Below are 20722 nucleotides of genomic sequence, written 5' to 3'. Positions count from 1 at the left end.
AAGATGGCAAACTTTTAGACTCTCATGCTGCTATTCGCTGGGCTTTCTCCAGGTTTTTCTACATCCATTAAAAGGGACAAAAGCAGAGTGTAATACTAAGTGAATGAATACTTCGTTAAAAAGTTATTCTCTGTCCTGACTCACAATACTCCTCTTGCTGCATCCCTGTGTTGTGTCGACTTCTTGCCCCTCACTAGGGCAGCATGTTGGCTTGTCTTCAAACTTAAGTCAGTGTGACATCTCTACCTCCTAAAATCCTTCTCTATGTGTGGGCCGCTTTTGTGGTTGTTACTTTTTAAATGTCCGTAAACACTATCTTTCTTACTTGTTGCTTCCGGATATCCACATATTATGCCTTCTAGTCAAACAAGAGCTCTTTTCCAGCTCTGAAAATGATTACAGTGGTTTATGAGTATATCCTGAATACACGTAGTGGCCCTTTCTTTTGCAAACACTTGTCAACCTGATGCTATTTCTTGTCGTCATTCAGTTCACTCACGTTTGGAACAGATCAGGGATGCAGAGCAGTGTTGATGGATTGTTGCTGGACAGATCCCTTCGAGCTGTCGTCATGCTACTGACCTGCGGTTATATTCCTCTACCAGAATGTGGAATTTCAAGGTCACGGTTCAGGGATGGTGGATGACCCACAGTGTTATGTGTGTGATGGGGTTCAGTGACAGAGAAGGTGAGGTTGAAAAGAGAGGCACAGGCAGGCAGGGGAAAGTGGTGCCCTGAATGCCCTGCTCACTTTCTTGTCATCTGTTCCCACCCAGATCTTGTGAAGAGGAGACTTGGGAGACCCCCTGTGGCATTGGTCTCTTCAGTTTAGCTGCTGGACTTGCCCGAGCTGAGGGCGCGATGGGTCTGGCCATGTACCACCGAGCTTTCATGTCAAGGTAAAGCACAGAGGACCGCATCAACCGCTTTTGAGGCTCATCTCCTCCCCACGCCACGCCATCCTCCAACGACACTGTGGAATGCTATTGGTGTGTCAGAGCCATGAAAAGCTTTGAAGAAATCTCTCTTTTGGTGTCAGTTGGATGTGACATTCTTTTCTTTATGTCTGAAAGTCTGTGGTCTAGTGGGCCCAACTGTCCTGAACTGGAATGGACTTGCCAACTTTCTGGTGTTTTGTTAGGTGGCTAGAATATTTATAAGATTTTCTGACTTCAAACCTCACTGTTGAAGTTTGAATGAATAATGACAGGACTTACTTTGTAAAGTGAGAGACTCAGAGAAGATTGGTCTCATCGATGAGCAGAAAGAGTAAATTTCACTTCTACTCAAAGCACGCTAGAATTTGAAATTATGGCTCTCACTGTTGTCAAGGTGGAGTGCCGGGTGCCTGAGGCGTATGTCCCTAAGGCCTCATGTCTATGCTATAAAATGGATGAAGTTAAAATGCAGTCAGATGGGCCAGGTCTCCTTCCATTCTAGAGTCCTCCAACAGTTTCTCCCCTGCTTTAGCGACTTGATTGAAAGTATCCTTGTTGTTCTGCTCTGTCCTGCTTTTGTCTTTTGCATAAAAGTTATACAGCTCCATGTTTCCTACCCCCAGGTCAATCATTATAATAAGCACCTGCATCCAAAGCAGTCCTGATACAAAAGAAACAAAGCTGGAGGTATGGTACTCCCTGATTTCAAAAATATACTACAAGCTCTATTAATCAAAACATTACGGGGCCAGCCCGTTGGCAGGCAGAGTGCTTTGAGCTCACATGTGCCACTTCAGCGGCCCAGGGTTCGCCAGTTCGGATAGCGGGTGTGGACCTACTCACTGCTTAACAAGTCATGCTGTGGCACCGGTCCTACAGAAAAGAAAATAGAGGAAGATGTGCATGGATGTCAGCTCAGGCCCAATCTTCCACAGCAAAAAGGTGAAGATTGGTGGCAGATGTTAGATGAGGACTAAACTTCCTCAAAAAAAAAAATCATGATACTGGAAAGAAAACAGACACAAAGATCAATGGAACTGAATGGAGAGCACAGAAATAAACCCTCACATCTATGGACAGCTAATCTTTGACAAAAGAGCCTAGAACGTACAGTGGGGAAGGAACATCTCTTCAATAAATGTTAATGGGAAATTGGACAGCCACATGCAAAAGAATGAAAGTAGACCATTATCTTACACGACACAGAAAATTAACTCAAAATGCATTAAGGACTGGAATGTAAGACCTGAAACCAGAAAATTAGAAGAAAACATAGGCAGTGCACTCTTTGACATTGGTCTTCACAGTATCCTTTGGATTATCATGTCTCCTCAGGCAAGGGAAACAGAAGCAAGAAGAAACAAATGGGACTACGTCAAACAAGACTTCTTAACTCACGGTTGAGAACGACTTGATCAGCACTCCACAACAGCTGAGGGTCCGGAACTGCCAAACAAGGTTCAAGATGCCAGAGCTCAGAGCCACAGGCACCGCCTGTAACTCAGAGTCAGACAGGAGTGATGGAGAGAGGACTCAGTGCGCCAGTTAACGGTCTGGTGTTACAATAACAGAATTGGAAGGTGGGGGTGTCATGGAATCTTAGGAGCCCCTGCCTTCCAGTTGCCTGGGCTGTGCTGATACCCAAGGCTGCCTGGTCTCTTCCAAAGGCCACCACTGTTGGGGACCACCTTTCAGCCACCACTCCCAATAGCTGTCTGCCCTTCTGCTGATAGCGACCTGTTTCCTAAAAATATCGAAGCATAATTCTCACCGTTCTTTCTTATGTGTGTGTCTAAAAACACCGAGACAAAACTGTCCTCCTTTTATTTCTTGGGATATTAAGCATGGCAAGGGATACCATCAACACAATGAAAAGACCATTACCAACTGGGAGAAGATATTTGCCAATCATAAATCAGATAAGGGGCTAATATGCAAAGTATAGAAAGAACTTATACAACTCAACAACAACAAAACAAACAGGAAAAACCCAATTAAAACATGTGCGGAGGATCTTAGATAGTTTTCCAAACAAGGTATTCAGGTGGTCAATAGGCACCTGAGAAGACGTTCTACATCACTAATTCCTAGGGAAACGCAAATCCAAACCATAATGAGATATGTCACGCTTGCCAGAATGGCTATCACGAAAAAGAAAATAAGTGTTGGAGAGGATGTAGAGAAAAGGGAACCCTCATATATTACTGGTGGGAATGTAAACTGGGGCAGCCACTATAGAAAACAGCATGGAGATCTCTCAGAAAATGAAAAACAGAACTACCATATAATCCAGGTAGTCCACTTCTATGTATTTATCCAAAGAACACAAACTCACTGATTCCAAAAGATTTATGCACCCCTATTTTCATGGGAGCATTATTCATAACAGCCGAGACTTGCAAGCAACCTAAGTGACCATCAACAGATGAATAGATAAAGACGATGTGATACATACACACACACACACACACACACACACACACCATGGAGTACTACTCAGCCATAAAAAGAGGGAATCTTGCCATTTTTGACAACGTGGAGGGAACTTGAGAGTATTATGCTAAGCGAAATAAGTCTGACGGAGAAAGTCAAATGACATAGGATTTCACTCATACATGGAAGATAAAACAACAACAACAACAACAAATAAACATATAAACACAGAGAATAAATTGCTGTTTCCCAGAGGTGAAGGGGGGAGGGGAGAGGGCAAAGGGGTAAAGGGGCACATATGCTGGGTGACTGATGACAACTAGACTTCTGGTAGTGAATCTGATGGAGTCGATACAGAAGTTGAAATATAATGATGTACACTAACATTGATATAATGTTATAAACCAGTATTACTGCAATAAAAATTAATTTAACAGAAAAAGGAAATATATGTCAAGCAGAGATGGAATACCTGTTGCGAGAAATTAGAGGTCCTCTGCCGAGGCATACCCTTGCAGCGTCTAAATTTCTGCCATTAAAAATTCACCTCTTCGGATCAAAACATCCCACAGGAATACCCTGTTAAAATGTTAAGCTTACCTGGAATATTAATTCTGTCAGCATCATAGGCTCACAACAAGTGGTAAGAAGATCACTGAAAAACCAAGAAGAATGGATTTGACCGAAGACTTATAACAATATTACAAAGATGAATGTTCTTGGCTGTACTCTTACCAATTTCTTAAGAACCCCAACTCTCTTCAAATTCCTTTGAAATAGCTCTGGGAATCCCCCAAGGGGACTGAAATCTGCATTCCAGAAACTTCTCTGGTCACCAAGGGGCACCTGCCATTTGGTCATCTGGTAGCTGCAGATAACCAAAGGGGCAACTATGCTCTGAGGCCACCAAGGACTCTATGATGAAGATCTCTGCCATCTCCGGTGCCAGCTCTCCTGCCAGTGCCTTCCACTCTGTGGCTGCTGAGGCCCGACGTGGAAGGAATTCCTGTCTCTCCCAGGAAGCCATCTTTCCTCTCAGCCCAAACTCTAGCCCACCGTTGCTTCTTATGTCTGGAGCCTTCCTGAATCGACATTTTACCACTTTCCTCACTATTTCATTAGAACTCCTGTGTATCAGAGTTCTGAGTTGAAACATTTGATTTTCATAGATGACTCCATGGTCAAATGTAAAAACAACTTCAACAACCTTGCATTTAGTTTTACTGGGTTTGGGGAATTAAACCTATTTAAATTTAAAAAAAAAAAAACAAAAGCATCACCTGGGAGAGTTAGTACAAATACAAGTCCAGAGTCTTCATCTGTAGTGACTCTGATTCAGTGGGCTGAGGGGGCCTGGAATCTATTGTTAAAGTTGCTCAGATGTACAGTCAGGTTGAGGACCTACTGATAGCATCGACCTTCCTCACAGTTTTGGGGACGAGCATTTCACATACATACTACTTCTAATCCTCACGATCGATCTGTGAGGAGAGCGTGGCCTTTCCCTGGTTTGCGGATGAAGAAACCAAGACACAGAGAGGGTCTGAGACTAGCCCAAAGTGCCCTCGCTCTAAGTGCTGGAGCCAGGTGTCAGGTAGAGTGCCCCTCCACCCCAAACCCCCTCCCACATTTTCCAATTCACTCTGTGTCAGGTCTTTCCACGTACATGCTTCCTGCCTATACCACATTTCTACCAAAAACTTCCTGATTTTAATGTTTCCATCCGATATATTTCCATCTGACATATTTCACAACAGGCTAACAGCATCCTATCCTGGCCACTGACTATTAACTTGGGACACGTTGCTAATGAAAATACAGGACGTGGGAATGTGCAAAGACACATTGCTTTACGATGATGATGTAATTTTCAGGCTATAAAATTCTCCGTTTTGTGTACAATTCAGTGACTTTTGGTCTATTTACAAGGTTGTGACACCATCACCACCATCTCATTCTGGAGTATTTTCTTTACCTCACAAAAGAAACCCCGTCCCTATTGGCAGTCACTCCCTATTCCTCACCTTCTTCCAGCCCTTGGCAATTGCTAATCTACTTTCTCCCCGTATGGATTTGCCTACTCTGGACATCTATTCTCAATGGAATCATAAAACACGTTGCCTTTGGTATCTGGCTTCTTCACTTGCCATAATGTTGCCAAGGTTCATCCACATTTTGGCAGGTATCTGTACTTTATTCTTTCTATCCTTGAATAAGACTTCATTTTATGACTATACTCCATTTTGTGCATTCTTCAGCTGAGGGCATTTGGGTTGTTTCCACTTTTACTACTATGAGTAATGCTGCTGTGAATATTCATGTGCAAGTTTGTTTTTGACCATGGGTTTTCAATTCTCTTGCTATGTACCCAGGAGTAGAATTGCTACATCTATGTCAACGCTGTATGTAACTTTGAGGAACTGACATGCCGTTTTCCAAAGCGTTTGCGCCTTTTTACATTTCCACTAGCAATGCATGAGGATTTCAATTTCTCCACATTCTCCTCCACACTTGTGGTTGCCCATCTTTTAATTACAGCCACACTAGTGGGTGTGAAGTGGTATCTCATTGTGGATTTCAGTTCTGTTTTCTTCATGATCAATGATAAACATCTTTTCATGAGCTTCTTGGCCATTTGTACATCGTCTATGGAGAAATGTCCATTCAAATCCTTTTCCCATTGATAAATTGAATTGTCTTTTTATTATTGACTTGTAAGAGTCAATACTAGACACGTCAGATATCTGTTTTGCAACTGTTTTTTCTGATTCTGTGCGTTGTCTTTTCACTTCCTTATTAGCATCCTTTGAAGCACAAAAGATTTCAGTTTTGATGAAATCCAATTTATCTATTTATTCATTGACTGTTCTTGCTTTAGCTGTCACGTCTAAGATATCATTATCTAATCAAAGACTACAAAGATTTACACCTATGCTTTCTTCACCACATTGCTTTGAATAAGAACTTTCCTGGGTTAGGGTACAGGGATATTTTTGAATTTGGAGTCCTATAAATTGATATGGATCCCTCCTGACCGATATTCACAGGTCTGCCAGTCACTTCAAAGGAACATCCCTGTGCCGTTGCAGAGATCTGGGAAATTGTATTTATGACTATCCTGGCTTTGACTCAGGTGAGAGTCCTGGTCATGTGCTTCAGTTTCTCCTTGACCTCTCCTGGTTTCAGAATTTGTTCAATATCTTTGGAGTTGAAGAACTGATTGAGTGTCTTTCTGAGGAACACTCAAGGGTCCAGGTTATTCTGAACCTAGTGGACTTCCTCATTCCGCTCCAGACAGAGAAGACTGTGGGGGTTGGATAGGGTGTAGACTTCCATCTCTGGTCTTAGAGAGAAACGAGCCTTGCTTCCGGGTTTGGGGATGGCTGTTCAAAAGACTCTTGCCCCCCTCTAATTCTTTGTAGTATATACATGACTTCTTTCTAGAAATGGTGGGAAAATACTTATTTTAGAACATCTTGTCTGTTCTCTGCCAATTGCTTTCTGTCTACACATTTAAAGTGGGTAAAGGAGGACTCAGAGACAAATTTGTTCTTAGCGTCTATTATTGTTCAAGTGACCGTATTTAATCCTATGCACTATCTTATTAGCCAGGTTTTATCCTTTTCCTTTTGAGGAAAAAAGCTCAAAAAGGTTAAAAAATACTCCAAGGTCACAGTCTAGGGAGGAGAGGAGTAAGCGTTAGAAACCAGTTTCGTTTGACCTCAAATTTTCATCCACGGTGAGTGTCTTGGTGTTATGTCTAAGATTTCTTTGCTTATTCCTTGTTCATGAGAATATGTCCATTTTTCCTCCAAAACCTTTATAATTTTAACTTTCACATCTCCAATTAACTCAGTGTGTGGTAGAAGGTAGTTGTGAATATTAATTTATTTCTAAATAATTACTCACTCATTCTAGAGCTTTTTACCAAAAACATCTTTCATTATCCCAGTGAAGTGTCTTGGTGACTTTATTTTAAAAAATCAAATAATTGTATGTGTGGGAGTCAATTTCTTACACTCTGCTCTTTCACATGATACATTTGTGTGGCGTCTACTTCCACCCATACTATAGTGTGTTAATTACTGTAGCTTTAAAGTGAGTTTTGAAATCCAGTAGAGTGTGTCCTCTAATTCTTTTGAAATCTAGTGTGTCTCCAGTTAATTCTTCTTCAAGGCTGTCTTGGCTATTACAGGTACTTTGATTTCCATATACATTTTAGAAATAGCTGGTAAATCCCCTCCCAATGCCTGCTACAATATTAACTGGAACAATCTTGATGTGACATTCTTACAATATGGAATCTTCCAATCTATGAAATTGATATATATTTTTCTCTTTATCTAGTGTTCTTTAATTTCTCTCAGAAACAGTTTTCAGGGATCTTCACTATATGTGTTCTTAGGCATTTAATGACTGTGAATGTGTGAATGTTAATCTCTATTGTGTTTTATTGAATTTCATTTTCTAAATACTCAGTGCTAATGTGGAGAAATACAGTACATTGCTATATGAATGCCATTGAGGTACAACTTAGGTACAATAGACCGCACCACTTGAAAGTACACAATTCGGGGCATTTCAGCAGCTGTAAACACTAATGAAACTACTGCCCCAATCGAGGTGCAGGGCATTTCCATGATCTCACAGCATTCCTTTGTCCCTTTGCAGTCCGTCACCCCCTCAACCCTCAGCTCCAGGCAACCACTGTCCTTACAGATGGCTTGGCACTTTAACAACTTTATGTAAATGGAACCATACCTGTATTCTTTCATGTCTGCATTCCTTCATGTAGCATAATGACTTTAAAATCCATCCATTTGTATGGTAGCGAATGGAAACCTTTTGGTGGTGAACACGATGTAGTATATACAGAAGTCAAGTTATAATGATGTATACCTGAAATCTATAAAATGTGACAAAACCAAAGTTACGTCAAGAAAAAATGAAAAATAAGAAATAATAAGAAAAGGACAGATTAACTTGCCTTTTTATTTCTGCAGCTGGCCAGGACACAGTCAGTAGCTGTGACATCAGCTGTTTCCTCTGGAGACTTTGGCAGTGTTGAGGGCTTGGAGCCAACATGGAGTCCAAGCACTGGTTCTGAGAGGCTGCAATCTGGCTGAGGTTCAGGGTCGTGGGTCAGGACAGGTCATCCAGCTGTCGGAAAAAGCAGAAGGGGGTCCAGGAAAACCGCTGAGGTCATCTCTGGGTAGCACTGGCCACTTCCTCCAAGGAATCCACCACCACTACACTTCTCAAGACTTCCTGGTACTAGACCGAGAGCTCCGGGAAGTTAGGATAATTTTGATTCATCTCTGCGTTCATGAGCCCTAGCACCGAGTCAAGCACTCGAGGAGGCTCTCAGCAACATTTGTGCAACGGATTGAACAAAAGCGGCTGCAAGTCGTCAGTCATCTCAACAACACTCCTGTCCCCAATGTCCTGTCAGGGATGCTCTGCTTTCTCCCAAGATGTAGCAAATCACCTTGCTTAGGATGGGGTCTGCCCTACACTCTCCATGTCTGAGGACACTCACCTGTGGTGAGCTCTGATGAAGAACGGATTGTCCTGAGGGATTCCTGACAATGGTTCACTCTGTCATTAGGAAGAGATGGCCTTGGCCTACCCTCCCATCATCTGGGCTGCCGCAACTCCCCAGTTGAGGAGACCTATCATTTTGTTGAAACCATCTGTTCGTGTTCTTCCTCTCACTGCTTTGATTTCCTTAGGGAAATATTACCAATAGGCGAACTCCCAGTCCTTATCACAGCATAAGGAAAATGAGGCACTCAACAAATATTTAAGAGATATTGTGGCTAAAGCTTTATTCAACTATAAATGCAAAAGAATATTACTATCACTGCTTCAGATGCAAGGGTCCCATTACCCTGGCCCCTCCTGACTCGAGGGCACAACTGCTTAAGGTAAGAATGGACATCTCCAACCCTTCTCCAAACACCATTTATCCCTCTAAGCCCACATTTACTTGGAGGGCGTCCACTGTGAGGGCAGCACTGAGGTCAAGGCTGGGGGGTCTGGCGAAGAGCCTCGGGGGTGCCACCCTCCTCCTCTTGGAATTGGTGCTCCCCAGCAGGAGAAACCAAACCTGATCCATCCTTGGGTGTCCCTGGCTGTTGCACAGGTTCCCTGTGGAGTAAGTTACTCTCCCAGTCCTCACTGCTCAGCTTAGGTTGCTCCTTGAGGAGTGGAGGATGCTGTACTCATTCCTCAGTGTCCCTTGATTTCTCTGAACTCAACTTGTCCTTATTCTCACCTCCTTTGCCAACGCACCTCCTCCACCAGCACCTTAATCTTCTTTGGGTTATCATCATCCTCCAAGCCTACTGACTTTCTTTCTTCCACCTGCTCCCTCAATTCTGTGTTTTCAAGATGTGGTCTCAGCTCAGGCTCCTACAGGAGACACACAGAGAAGGGACCAAGGCCAGGTCTCACCCGCAGTTCCCAGGGCACATTCCACACACATCTCAGTCTCCCACGCACTCAGAGAAAACTGAACAGGAAGGGACATTGGAGAATTTCACTAACAACCTTATCTTACCGATGGGGAAAGTGAGGCCCAGAGGGAATAGGAGATTTTCCCACACTCCCTCAACGCTTGACAACAGCAGAGCCCCCACATAAGCCTTGGGCACAAGCTTCCCATCCAGAGTGCCTGCCACACCCTCCAGGAACCCACGGCTGAATTTCAGGAGCCAATGGCTCAAACATGAGGATTTCCACTGTTCAAACAAAAACGGCTGAAGAACCTTTCCAGGGACAAATCTTTTACCACAGCTCTTTAGTCCTATTATTAATATTCAGTCAGTTTTCACACCTGGCTGACACCATGGGACCAAGGAACACAGAAATATTAAATAAAATTTATCACAGCCAAAATTAAAATCTATTTATATGATTATCTGTACAATGTCTGGCTCTCGTGCCAGAAGCTCATCTTCCAGAGAGCGGGCACTCTGTCCACCCGTTCGCCCCATCTCCCCAGTGCCTCCACAAGGGCCTGACAGAGAAGCCATTCAGTAAATATTTATCAAATGGGTAAATAACAGTTTCCAAGAATAACTAACCCTCCCTGATGCCTTCTACTCCAATCACATTTCCACACAAATCCTATTCCAGGTGTGAGCGGAAGCAATAAAGGCACAGCCTGAGGAAAGGCAGCGGAAGATTCAAACACCAGCTCCACCGTGGACCACACATGCTTCAGTGGATGATTTCATTGCCTGCTTTGAGCACGTCTATCCCCTGTACAAGAGAGAAGAATGTATAATGTAAAGTCCAGAAGCTGCATTGACCACTACAGTTTTGGATGATTGAACGTGATATCAAGCAGCAGACAGGGCTCTAACCCCTGGGCACCAGCTGCAGAGCTAAAGAACCCCTACGTCAGAGTCAACGCGGTGCTTGTTCAAAACTTATGGGGACAAGGCCCAAGAAACTACATTTCAGACAAAAATTCCAAGGAGATTCTCATACAAGGAAAAAGCCTCATCATTTAAAAATTTTAAAAAGCCTAGGATGGAGACTCTGAGACTCCCATTGGTAAGAAGAATGACTCAGCTTTGAGCACAGCAAGTCCCTTGTCCAAGGTCACCTTTCAACGGGAAACGTCCTCGTGTCCAGGAAGAGTTCCTAAGTGATGTGGGACGCAAAGAGGACTCTGCTTCCCAGTCTGGACTTTTAGCGTCTCCCTTGTCCTTTGATTTTCTCCTCTGCTCTGATCACTGGGGGATGTCAGCCCTCATAGGGGTCATTTCTTGATGAAGACCTCTGTTATTTTAGCCTCCTCTTGGAGAAACATATGGCAGAGGTCAATTCTGGGGCTCCACAGAGCTAGGCTTTCTCCTAAGCCACCTTGGTGAGCTGAAAGATGCCGTGACTGCTAGAAATCATATTAATAAAGAGGGACAGGGATAAACAGCGGATCATGAGGGCAGCCTCTCAGGTGACATAGAACCACAACATGATCAATATCAGACCTACTCAGGTGGGGAGGACATACCGACCAATTCTGTCAGCAGAGAGCACAGCCACATCATTCTAGAATGCTGATCCACAGAACTGTGAGACAACAAATGTGTGATGTTTCACACCACTGTTTTTGTAATCTGTTAATATGCATCAATAAGGAACTAATTCAGATACTTACCTCTACTCTCCTGACTTTTCAATTTTCAGAAACATGTATGCTAATCCCTATAAAGTAAAAAAATCAAAGACCACAGTAGAAATGGTGTGCTCACTTCAGGTGACTATTCCCAAGCCCTTGTAATGGGAACACACTATGAAGGGTATTTCAGGCACTGGACGAACGTCTCTTTCACATTACCAAGCAGACCTCTAAAAGAATAAAGAGGATACAACACTTAACTCCACGTAACAATGTCTACGAATCCATCAGCTGTCTCTGTTTCCTACCGCAGATTATGTTTAGCTCCTTGTTCTCCTGAACTCACCAGACAAGGTGTTATAGCAAGTGCCAGTTACCAGCATGGGCGAACCAATTCAAGGAGAGCAAGAGAGCCGCCGCTAGAGTAAGTTCCCCAGACAAAGTCCTTTGAATGCAATCTCCCCACTTATTTGGACTGGGAATACAGAAAAGATCTATTTTTTAAAGTCTCATTCTAACAAAAATTCAAACGTCTCTGTTTACCAATTTGTATTTTTCTCAAGCCCCATCGTGGAAACCTCACTTTTCAGAATGACTGAGTTCCCAATTGCTCGAGCCTGGCCTGTCTGTCAAGGGAAGTTAGGTAAGCCCAACCTCAAACCTCTCCTGTGAACCAGCCCCTCACCCTCAAAATCCAGAACAGCGTGTGAACCCACAGGCAGTAGCATCCAACAAGTAAGAGGGATATGTTTGCACTGCTCTTGGCCCAGATCATCTGAGAGAACACAGCAGTCAGAAAACAGAAGAGCATAGAGAAAAATCATATTGATTTCAGCTTTTCCAGGATGTCAGATAAGTTATGCCAATGAGAGTACTTACTGGTTAAATCTCTAAATAAGGGGTTAATTGTTGGCAAAAATAAGTGATAGGTGTTGGCAAAAATAAATGCTATCCAGTGTTGGCAAGAGGGTGGAGACAAGAATATTCTCCTAAATGATTCGGAATACGAATTGGTAAAGCTTCGCTGCAAGGCCATAGGGCAGGAATAAACAAAAATTAGGTATGTACAAACATATTTCTAAACTGAGCAATTCTCTTTCCAGGAGTATATACTAGAGAAACACTTACACAGGAGGTGATGGAGATGTATAAATACAGATATACACACGTCCACTGCAGCACTGTTTGTAAAAATAAACACTGGAACCAATTTCATGTTCCTCAGTTGGAGAACCTTGACTCGTCATGCTCCATCCGCACCCTGAAAGGGCCCGCAGCTGTTCAAAAGAACAAGGCAGATCAAAGAAATGCTGATAGGGATGGAAGGCAAGAGCTACTATGTGCTGAGTACTCACTATGTGCCAGGCTCTGGGCTCCACGCTTCACCTGCACGTCTCATGTAAACCTGGGACAAACCATGCAGGAAGAACTCCTATCCGACACATGTTAAAAGGAGAAATCGAGCCATAGACAAGTCAAGAAACTTCGTCAAAGTCACACTGTTACCCAGCCAGGTTTGCCCCTACAGCTTGTGAGACTGGAGTGTTCTGCCTTCTTCTCTATTTTAGGGATTTCCAGTGAGAGAGAAAATACCAGCTTCTGCTGCTCAGCTGCACTGCTCTGACACACAGCCTGACTGTTTAGTTCTCCTGTCGGAAATCACCTCAGACGTAGAACATCAGCCTCACACAAGATTACTCCGAAATCTAGATAAAAATGAGACAAAACAATGCTACCTCATAATTCTGTCCAGGCACAGACAAAGGCAAGGTCACTGTGCAATCTACAAAATCCCAAATATCCTCCTCTTTCCATAGGAAATGACTGTTACCTCTTTACTCCAATCATAGAACTGCCCGTGCGGACCACACTATTCACTAGGGGGCACACTCTGCTTCCTCCCATCCTCCCCAAATCACCCAACCGAAGCCCAAGTCCTTTCATAGGTTCGACCACGGGGTGTGTTTTTTCTGGCTGCAAGGAATAAAAAATGCAACTTGTCCAATAAGACGTGTGTTCCCGATGATTTAACTTAAGGGTATTGACATCAGGTTTCCAGAAACGAGCAGCTGTAAAAACCCAGCCTCGGGAAGAATGACTATTCACACAGTCTGTAAGAAACATAGGCTCTGGAACTCCAAAACTTGCTGTTACCCCTAAAACAAAATTCTTTCTACCAAAACCCTTCAGTAACTAACATGAACCTTGCAAGTTCAAGCAGGATTTTTCCACGTCTGATTTAAAGTACGGAGATTGAAGATAAGGTTGAGCGACAAGCTAATTAAGAGACAATGTGCAGCCCAAGCATATCTTAAAAGAACCTGGAATCGGTCAAAACCCAGTATGCCCAACTGGGCTTGAACCACCAACCCTTCAGTTAACAGATGAAGGAGCTCATGGATTACCCCGCTGAAGGCAGGCACTGATCCTCTAGACAACGTCTCTCTAGCCCCAAGCTTCCTCAGCCAGGGCTCTTCTGCCTTGGCACACTTGGCCAGCTCCAGAGAAAGAGCCCAAGAATCCTGTGGACATATCTGTAGCTACCATAACGTGATATCATAAGAATTGGAATTTTTTGTTGGTGACAAAGTTACAGTACTCTCATGTACCCACATTCAAAAGGAAGTGATTTCACTCATATGTGGGAGATAAACTAACAAACTCATGGATACAGAGAACAGACTCTTGGTTACCAGAGGGGAAGAGGATGGAGAGAGGGCGAAAAGGGTAAAGGGGCACGTGTGTATGGTAACGGACGGTGACTAGGCTTTCGGTGGTGAACACGATGCAGTCTATACAGAAGTCAAAATATAATGATGTACACCTGGAATTTACATGATGTTATAAACTAATGTTACCACAATAAAACAATTAATTAAATTGTGTTAATTTCTTAAAGAGATTAGTCAAAATAAAGACGTCATTATCCCACCCAATTTAAATAGCGTTTTAGAATGTTTTTCTCTGGATCCTGTAGCAAAGGCCTTTACCTGGTTTTGGTGCCCAGCAGCCGAGGCCAAAGGCATGGAGGACTTGGCATGCTCTGTGGGGTCTCCTGCCACAAAGGTGTGTGGCCCTTCCCTCCCTGCCTCTTCCCACTAAACTGTGGGATGCTGCTCCCAATTCCTTCTCCGTGGTGAGCTTGTGACTGTGGTAACAGCTCTTTGTTCCTGGAAATCCTGTTCCTCAAACCTGGACTTACCAGACCCGCCTTTTGCAAGTAGCTTTCTTCCCCTTTTTAGTCCCTTAAAATTTTTGCTCTGATCTCCAGCATACGTCCTCGGCATGATCCTGCAAATCTTTGTTGTTGTTGTTCTTACCCTACTATTGTGCTTTTCATTTTCAAGAGCTCGAGCCCGTTTTCAAAGTTTATCTCTGGATGAAGAGAAAACAACGGACACGAGGCCTTACCTTCCACAGGCAGCCTAAACCTGGAGGGTGAGGACGTCACTTCCTGTTATGTCTGCTGACCGCCATTGGCTGGGAGGGTAGAGTGGGCGGGGAAGTTGTGCGCAGGGGGCGGGGCATGGGCCGGAAGGAAAGTAACGCCGGCGCTGTCCTGCGTGGGGCGTGTCTCATGTGGATGACGCGGCTCCGGGGGCAGCTGTTTAGACATCCGTTACTCCTGCTCTAGGAGACTTCCTGAGCCACTGGGACCGAGTCAAGGACTGTTGCACGAATTTGAGTGCAAGTTCTGTGTAGAGGAGCTCTGGGGGGCTACAGGGGGCAGGGCGGTGGGGGTGGTTCTAGAGAAGGTGAGTGGACGGCGTAAGGAATGTAAGGGTATGCCAGGGCGGCAGAAGGCAAGTTTTCAAATTCCCCAGATATCCCCCAAATGGCTGTGCTTCCTCAGGGTAAGCTGGTTCGATTATCCCTCATATTTTCTTCTCTCTGCCATTTTGCTGACTCTACCAAATTGACTTTGTAATATGTGGTGGGGAGTTACGGTGTATGGGTTTTATTCTATTTGGGAGTCCAGGAGAGCTGCCTTGATCCCGAGCTTCTAGCTCCGTTTTCTACTTTTTGGTTCTTCCCCATCTGTTCTTCCTTCCTTTCAAATTTACCACTCTAGCTCTTCCGCTGACTCCCCGCTGTGGACAGCGAGGTTCTCTCCTGTATGTCGCGCGAAGCCTACCACAGACTCTAAAGGAGGAACAGCCTTGGCTAGGTCCATTGTCTCCACTGTCTGCTGCTTTGCTACTGTTGGCGTCAGCTGTTGTTTTTCCCTTTGTTGTCGCCCCGTGAGGGAGTGTGTGTGTGTTTCTCCCATGTGCTTCCACGGAGGGTGAGCTTTTGGGGACACCTGAGAAAGTGGCTGCTGGGAACCTCAGGCCATCTTCTGTAGGTTCTGCCTCTTCTCTGGCTGTATGTTCTTTCCCAGGTTGTTGACTTCTGTTGGAGGCCACCATCCCCTCACCTCTGCATTTGGGCATTGCTTGTCTAAGGGCTCTGAGATATTTGGAATGTCCTGGCAATCCTGCCCTTGAGGAGCTCTGCCCAACGGGCCCTCATAATACCTGGGGGTAACTGGGAAGTTCCCTTCTCTGCCATGGTTATCACACACACTTCCTGCTTTGAAAGCCTCCTCGAGTTAGGAAAATTCTCTATTCCTACCTCTACCCCAAAAAGCTTGGCACTTCATTCCATGGCTCTAGAATGGACTGGGTTCCAAGCTCCTCAGAGATACCGCTGTTGGTCCAGGGACGATAGGTCAGGGCTGTGGTTGCCAGCATTGTCTCTGTCAGACATGGCCTCCTCCAGTCCTGGTGCCACCACTGGTCTGGTTGGGACAAGGGGCTACATCCTATGATTTCCTCGTGGGTCACGTGGCTGTAATGGTGCCCCACACCTCACAGTGTTGTGCAGATGAAGATAACCCAACTGCTCACTTAGCATAGTTTGTGCTTCCTGGCATGATGTACATTGACAGAATGATATTTTTCTTTAATTACGTAACACAATATGCAGAAGGCTGCATAAAACAAAATTGGGGTTGCACTCCATTTTGCAGTCCGAGATGGGCAGAAATGCAGGTTGCACTCTCATTTGTGGCTAAGGGTCCCACCAAACCTCTGTCAGCCTGAGGGGAATTACATCAGCCATTAGGAGAAAGCCTTGGCTGGGCCTTCACTGTAAGGGTTTTGATTTCAGGGACGCTTGAAATTTTCACCATCTGATTCTAGCTAAATTCTAAAACAAATCTAAATTCTGAAACAATGGGAAATCCTAATTTGATCTCCACCTGTAGCCCCTTAGGCTGCATTCTCTGGAATTGGGAGACTTTTAGCTATGAGTACCTAGTATGAGCTACTGAGTACTAATTGATTTATTCATCTTCTCCTCCCAAAGACAGTTGCTATTTTTCCTTATCTCTGTTTTTCTGTGTCATTTGTCATAAAATGGAAAAATGTAGGGCAAGAAGCAGGCATCTCCCTAAGCCTGTTGTCTGGGTAGCCCAAGTAGACTTTGCCATAGGGCCCGCCTATAGACTATGTGCAAAAGGTGGAAGCTGTTGCTAAGGGACATCTTGGAGGTCAAACAAGGCCACAATATTGGTGGGCAAGTGTTAAGCAGTTAAGAGCCATTACGGCACTCGCACCTCAAGAAGTCTCCTGTCACAGGCTAAGTTGGTCACAGAATGAGGTAGATGATGACAGGTCTCCCACCAACCTCAAGAAAATGTCCATGCAATGATGAGGTACTCTGTAAAGCACAATCCCCAACCCTGTGGCACCTCTCCCTAGGTATTAGTGTGGCTGCAAGAGACCAAAGCGTAGCTAAAACTGTTAATGTGCATGTAAGATGAGATTTTCTTTTCTTTTGCCTTGTTTCATGTCTTGAGAGCTTGGCTTTGTGACCCCTTTACTCACGAGGGGTCCCAGTTCCTCTTGGGCTTCTGTCGTCTCAACCTTCCTCATTTGTTAGTGCACTACTGCCTACGCAACTGAAGCCTTTGCTTTCTTGGACTCTCTTTGTGGGTGAACTTACCAGATCTTATGAAGGCTGCTTCTTTTGCATTCTCTTTTGCATGCGCCTCTTACGTCCATAGTTAAGCCATAAATGCTTATTGGTTTGCGTCACTATTAAGATCCTACTCACCAATGGTCAGAGGATGGATCCTTTCTTCTTTGTTTTTTTAGATTTTTTTTCTTTTTCTCCCCAAAGCCCCCCAGTACGTAGTTGTATATTCTTCATTGTGGGTCCTTCTAGTTGTGGCATGTGGGACGCTGCTTCAGCGTGGTTTGATGAGCAGTGCCATGTCTGCGCCCAGGATTCGAACCAACGAAACACTGGGCTGCCTGCAGTGGAGCACGCGAACTTAACCACTCAGCCATGGGGCCAGCCCCAGGATGGATCCTTAAATTGGAAAAACTTCTAAATTGAAAAGAAAAATGTAGCTGAAAGGGGTGGGTCAACCTCTTTTCACTTCTTTGGGGAAACTCAGACCATCTTTGTCTTGAAAATCCCTGCAGGGCCAGGCTCTGGAGGGTGGTTCAAAGTTCACTTGTCCTTTTCCAATCCCAAAGACTCCCCTGTTCCTCTCAAAATGCTCAAAGATATTGGGACGTTAGAAACTGACAAGGCAAATATGCCCCAGAAACATCATCTTGAAGAAAACTTAAGTGGTTTCTCTGTGTCTTTGTGATATAGCTGGACACGTAGATCAACCTGTAATGTCATTTGACTTGCAACCCAATTTCTGAGAAATCAAGAGTGTAGAGGAGGAAGACATTTCCTCAGCCCACTCTAGGTCCTTCTGCCTGGGCTATGAATTAAATTGACATTAGACAGAATAACAGGAGGAAATTACACAAAGCTTTATAACATGTATACATGGGAGAGACCCAGAAAAACTAAGTAACCCACCAAAATGGCAGAAGCTCTCACCTTCAATACCATCCTCAGCTAAAGACAAAAGAGGATGTTGAGGGTGGGTGGAATCAGTTATGGGAGATTACCAGAAAAGCACAGTAAACAAGAGTAAGGTTATTATGCAGATTTAAGTCCTTGCCTTCCGCATTGATAAGAGTTTCTAGAGATAAGGTCATCCCCTCTTCTTCCTGGTACAGAGAAGGAGACACCTTCACAGATGATGATTTCCTTTACAAACGTAAATGTCTCTTAACAAAAGGTAACTTCTACTTTTCAGAGTTTCTCTCACATCTGCAGTTTTTAAAAGTAACCAGCCCAGGAGTGGTGCTTACCACAGAGGAAGAGGGGAGGGGGGAGGGCAAAAGGGGTGATTAGGCTCACATCTGTGGTGATGGACTATAATTAGATTTTGGGTGGTGAACATGATGTAATCTACACAGAATTTGAAATATATTACAATGTACTTCTGAAGCTATGTAACTTTTTTTTAACAACTGTTGCCAATCTTTTTTTTCTTCTGCTTTATCTCCCCAAACCGCCCCCCACCCCCGCCACCATACATAATTGTATATCTTAGTTGTGGGTCCTTCTATGTATGGCACATGGGACGTGTGCCTCAATGTGACCTGATGAGCAGTGCCATGTCTGCGCCCAGGATCCGAACCCTGGGCCACTGCAGTGGAGCATGAGAACTTAACCACTCGGCCACGGGGCTGGCCCTGAAAGCTATATAATGTTATAACTGAATGTTACTGCAATAAAAAATGAGAAATAAAATAAAATAATGATTATTCTATATGTTAGTTGTATATATTCTATGTAATTACAGTTTTTCAATTTGTTTTTAAAACATATCATACATTTTAAAGTATTTTATCTGTTTTTAAATGACATATTAAAACTAATATTAAAAATGGGAAATTTTAATCATTCCCTTGTATTTTCTAATGATGTTTAATTTTTCATTTAAAATTAACATGTTAGTTCTTAGGAGCTTATGATTGCAGTCTTCCTTTAATTGTAATTACTTTTCAATGGTGAAATATCTATCACTGATCATTTATTGCCTTTTGCATTGAATTTCATTTCATATTATATTAAAGTTACCAGGTCTGAATTACTTGTTACATTTGCACAATAAAATGTTTTTCAATAAAATAATAATAAAACAAAAATAATAAAAATAAAAAATAAAAGTAACCAGCCCAAAATAGTCCTCATGCCAAAGACACATATCTTTGGCTGGCCAATTCCAATTCCCCTCAAGAGCAATTGTTGTTAAGAAATCCTTGCAAGACTGGAAATTCAGCCCTAGAGGCAGTTCAGGTTCCACTCATTTCACTTATCTCAAAGAGAGATACCTCTGGGGAATATCTACCCCATCACTAATTCCTAGGACTGAAGAAAAAAGAAGGAAAAGGGAAAGAAAAATGGCCATAAGTGCACCCTCACAAAAACCTAGAATCTTGAGTGTCTTATTCACAAATAATAGTAAAAAAAAAAAAAAAGGATTAAAACAAAATTTGGATTCATAACTAGGGAGCTTTGTATTACTGTACCAGATTCCTGGCAGTAATTTTAAAACAATAGCTGTTGAGACTCTGTGTGTGTGTGTCTATATGTATGTTATGTATGTCTGATATTTTGCCTCTGGCTGGTATAATTTCTAAAGAGTTCCATTCAATTGGTTTAAAGTAAGCACTTATATAAATTATTTCTAAATGTAATAGAAATTAGACCAAATGTCTTTCAAGTTAACATGATATAAGTTAATCCTTGATAACTGAAAGCTTATTTAAGGTTGTTGGTTTGATTAAAATGGACACGTTCTCCAAGTTGTCAGCAATGGATATGATGCAGACATGCAGCCTTTATTATACATTTACGGGTCATATAAGCTGATATTATCTCTACTACAAAACTGCTTAGCTAAAATAATAACTTAAAATGGTGGCTAATTTTGTCTAATGTCTCATGAAGTTTTGTAGGCAATCTAAATAATTATTGGGAACAAGTAAACTAAATAGATGTGGAAAAGATAAAAGTGCTTTTTAACAATAATTATGTATTATGTCATGTGTATTTAAAATAACTTCCAAAGTCTTTCTGGTAGCTTGAAACTTAGAAGTTTTGCTAGACAAAATTAAATGAAAATTCATTGGATATCTGGGTCATTTTCAAATAACATACTGAAACATTTTTGTTAAATATGTATAAGTTTATCTACTTTTGGCTTCTTGTTACAGACAAACTAAAATACATTTGGGCCTATTACTAAATACGTCTTGTATTTTATTAAACATTGTACTATGAATTAGCATGTTTCTGGAAATTATGAAAAACGTTT

General features: G+C 43.0%; 1 long non-coding RNA gene across 3 annotated transcripts; it reads right to left on the bottom strand.

Moving 5' to 3' along the window:
* Positions 1–8364: 8364 nt before the first annotated feature.
* Positions 8365–13372, bottom strand: LOC124249423 (uncharacterized). 3 transcript variants are annotated; one of them, XR_006891387.1, is made up of 7 exons: positions 13334–13372; positions 12858–13208; positions 12631–12779; positions 11636–11732; positions 10460–10637; positions 9649–9785; positions 8365–8531 (listed from the first exon to the last, which is right to left on the bottom strand). It is a non-coding gene; the product is annotated as an uncharacterized LOC124249423 (long non-coding RNA). The 3 variants fall into 3 exon arrangements; XR_006891388.1 differs by lacking the exons at positions 11636–11732; positions 12631–12779; positions 12858–13208; positions 13334–13372 and adding exons at positions 11395–11453; positions 11542–11596; XR_006891386.1 differs by lacking the exons at positions 11636–11732; positions 12631–12779; positions 12858–13208; positions 13334–13372 and adding an exon at positions 11395–11483.
* Positions 13373–20722: the final 7350 nt, after the last annotated feature.

This window comes from Equus quagga, chromosome 13, assembly GCF_021613505.1.
Source record: "Equus quagga isolate Etosha38 chromosome 13, UCLA_HA_Equagga_1.0, whole genome shotgun sequence".
NCBI classification, from domain to species: Eukaryota; Metazoa; Chordata; class Mammalia; order Perissodactyla; family Equidae; genus Equus; species Equus quagga.
Note: the sequence above shows the minus strand (reverse complement) of the source record. Positions and strands in the feature narration are given on the sequence as shown.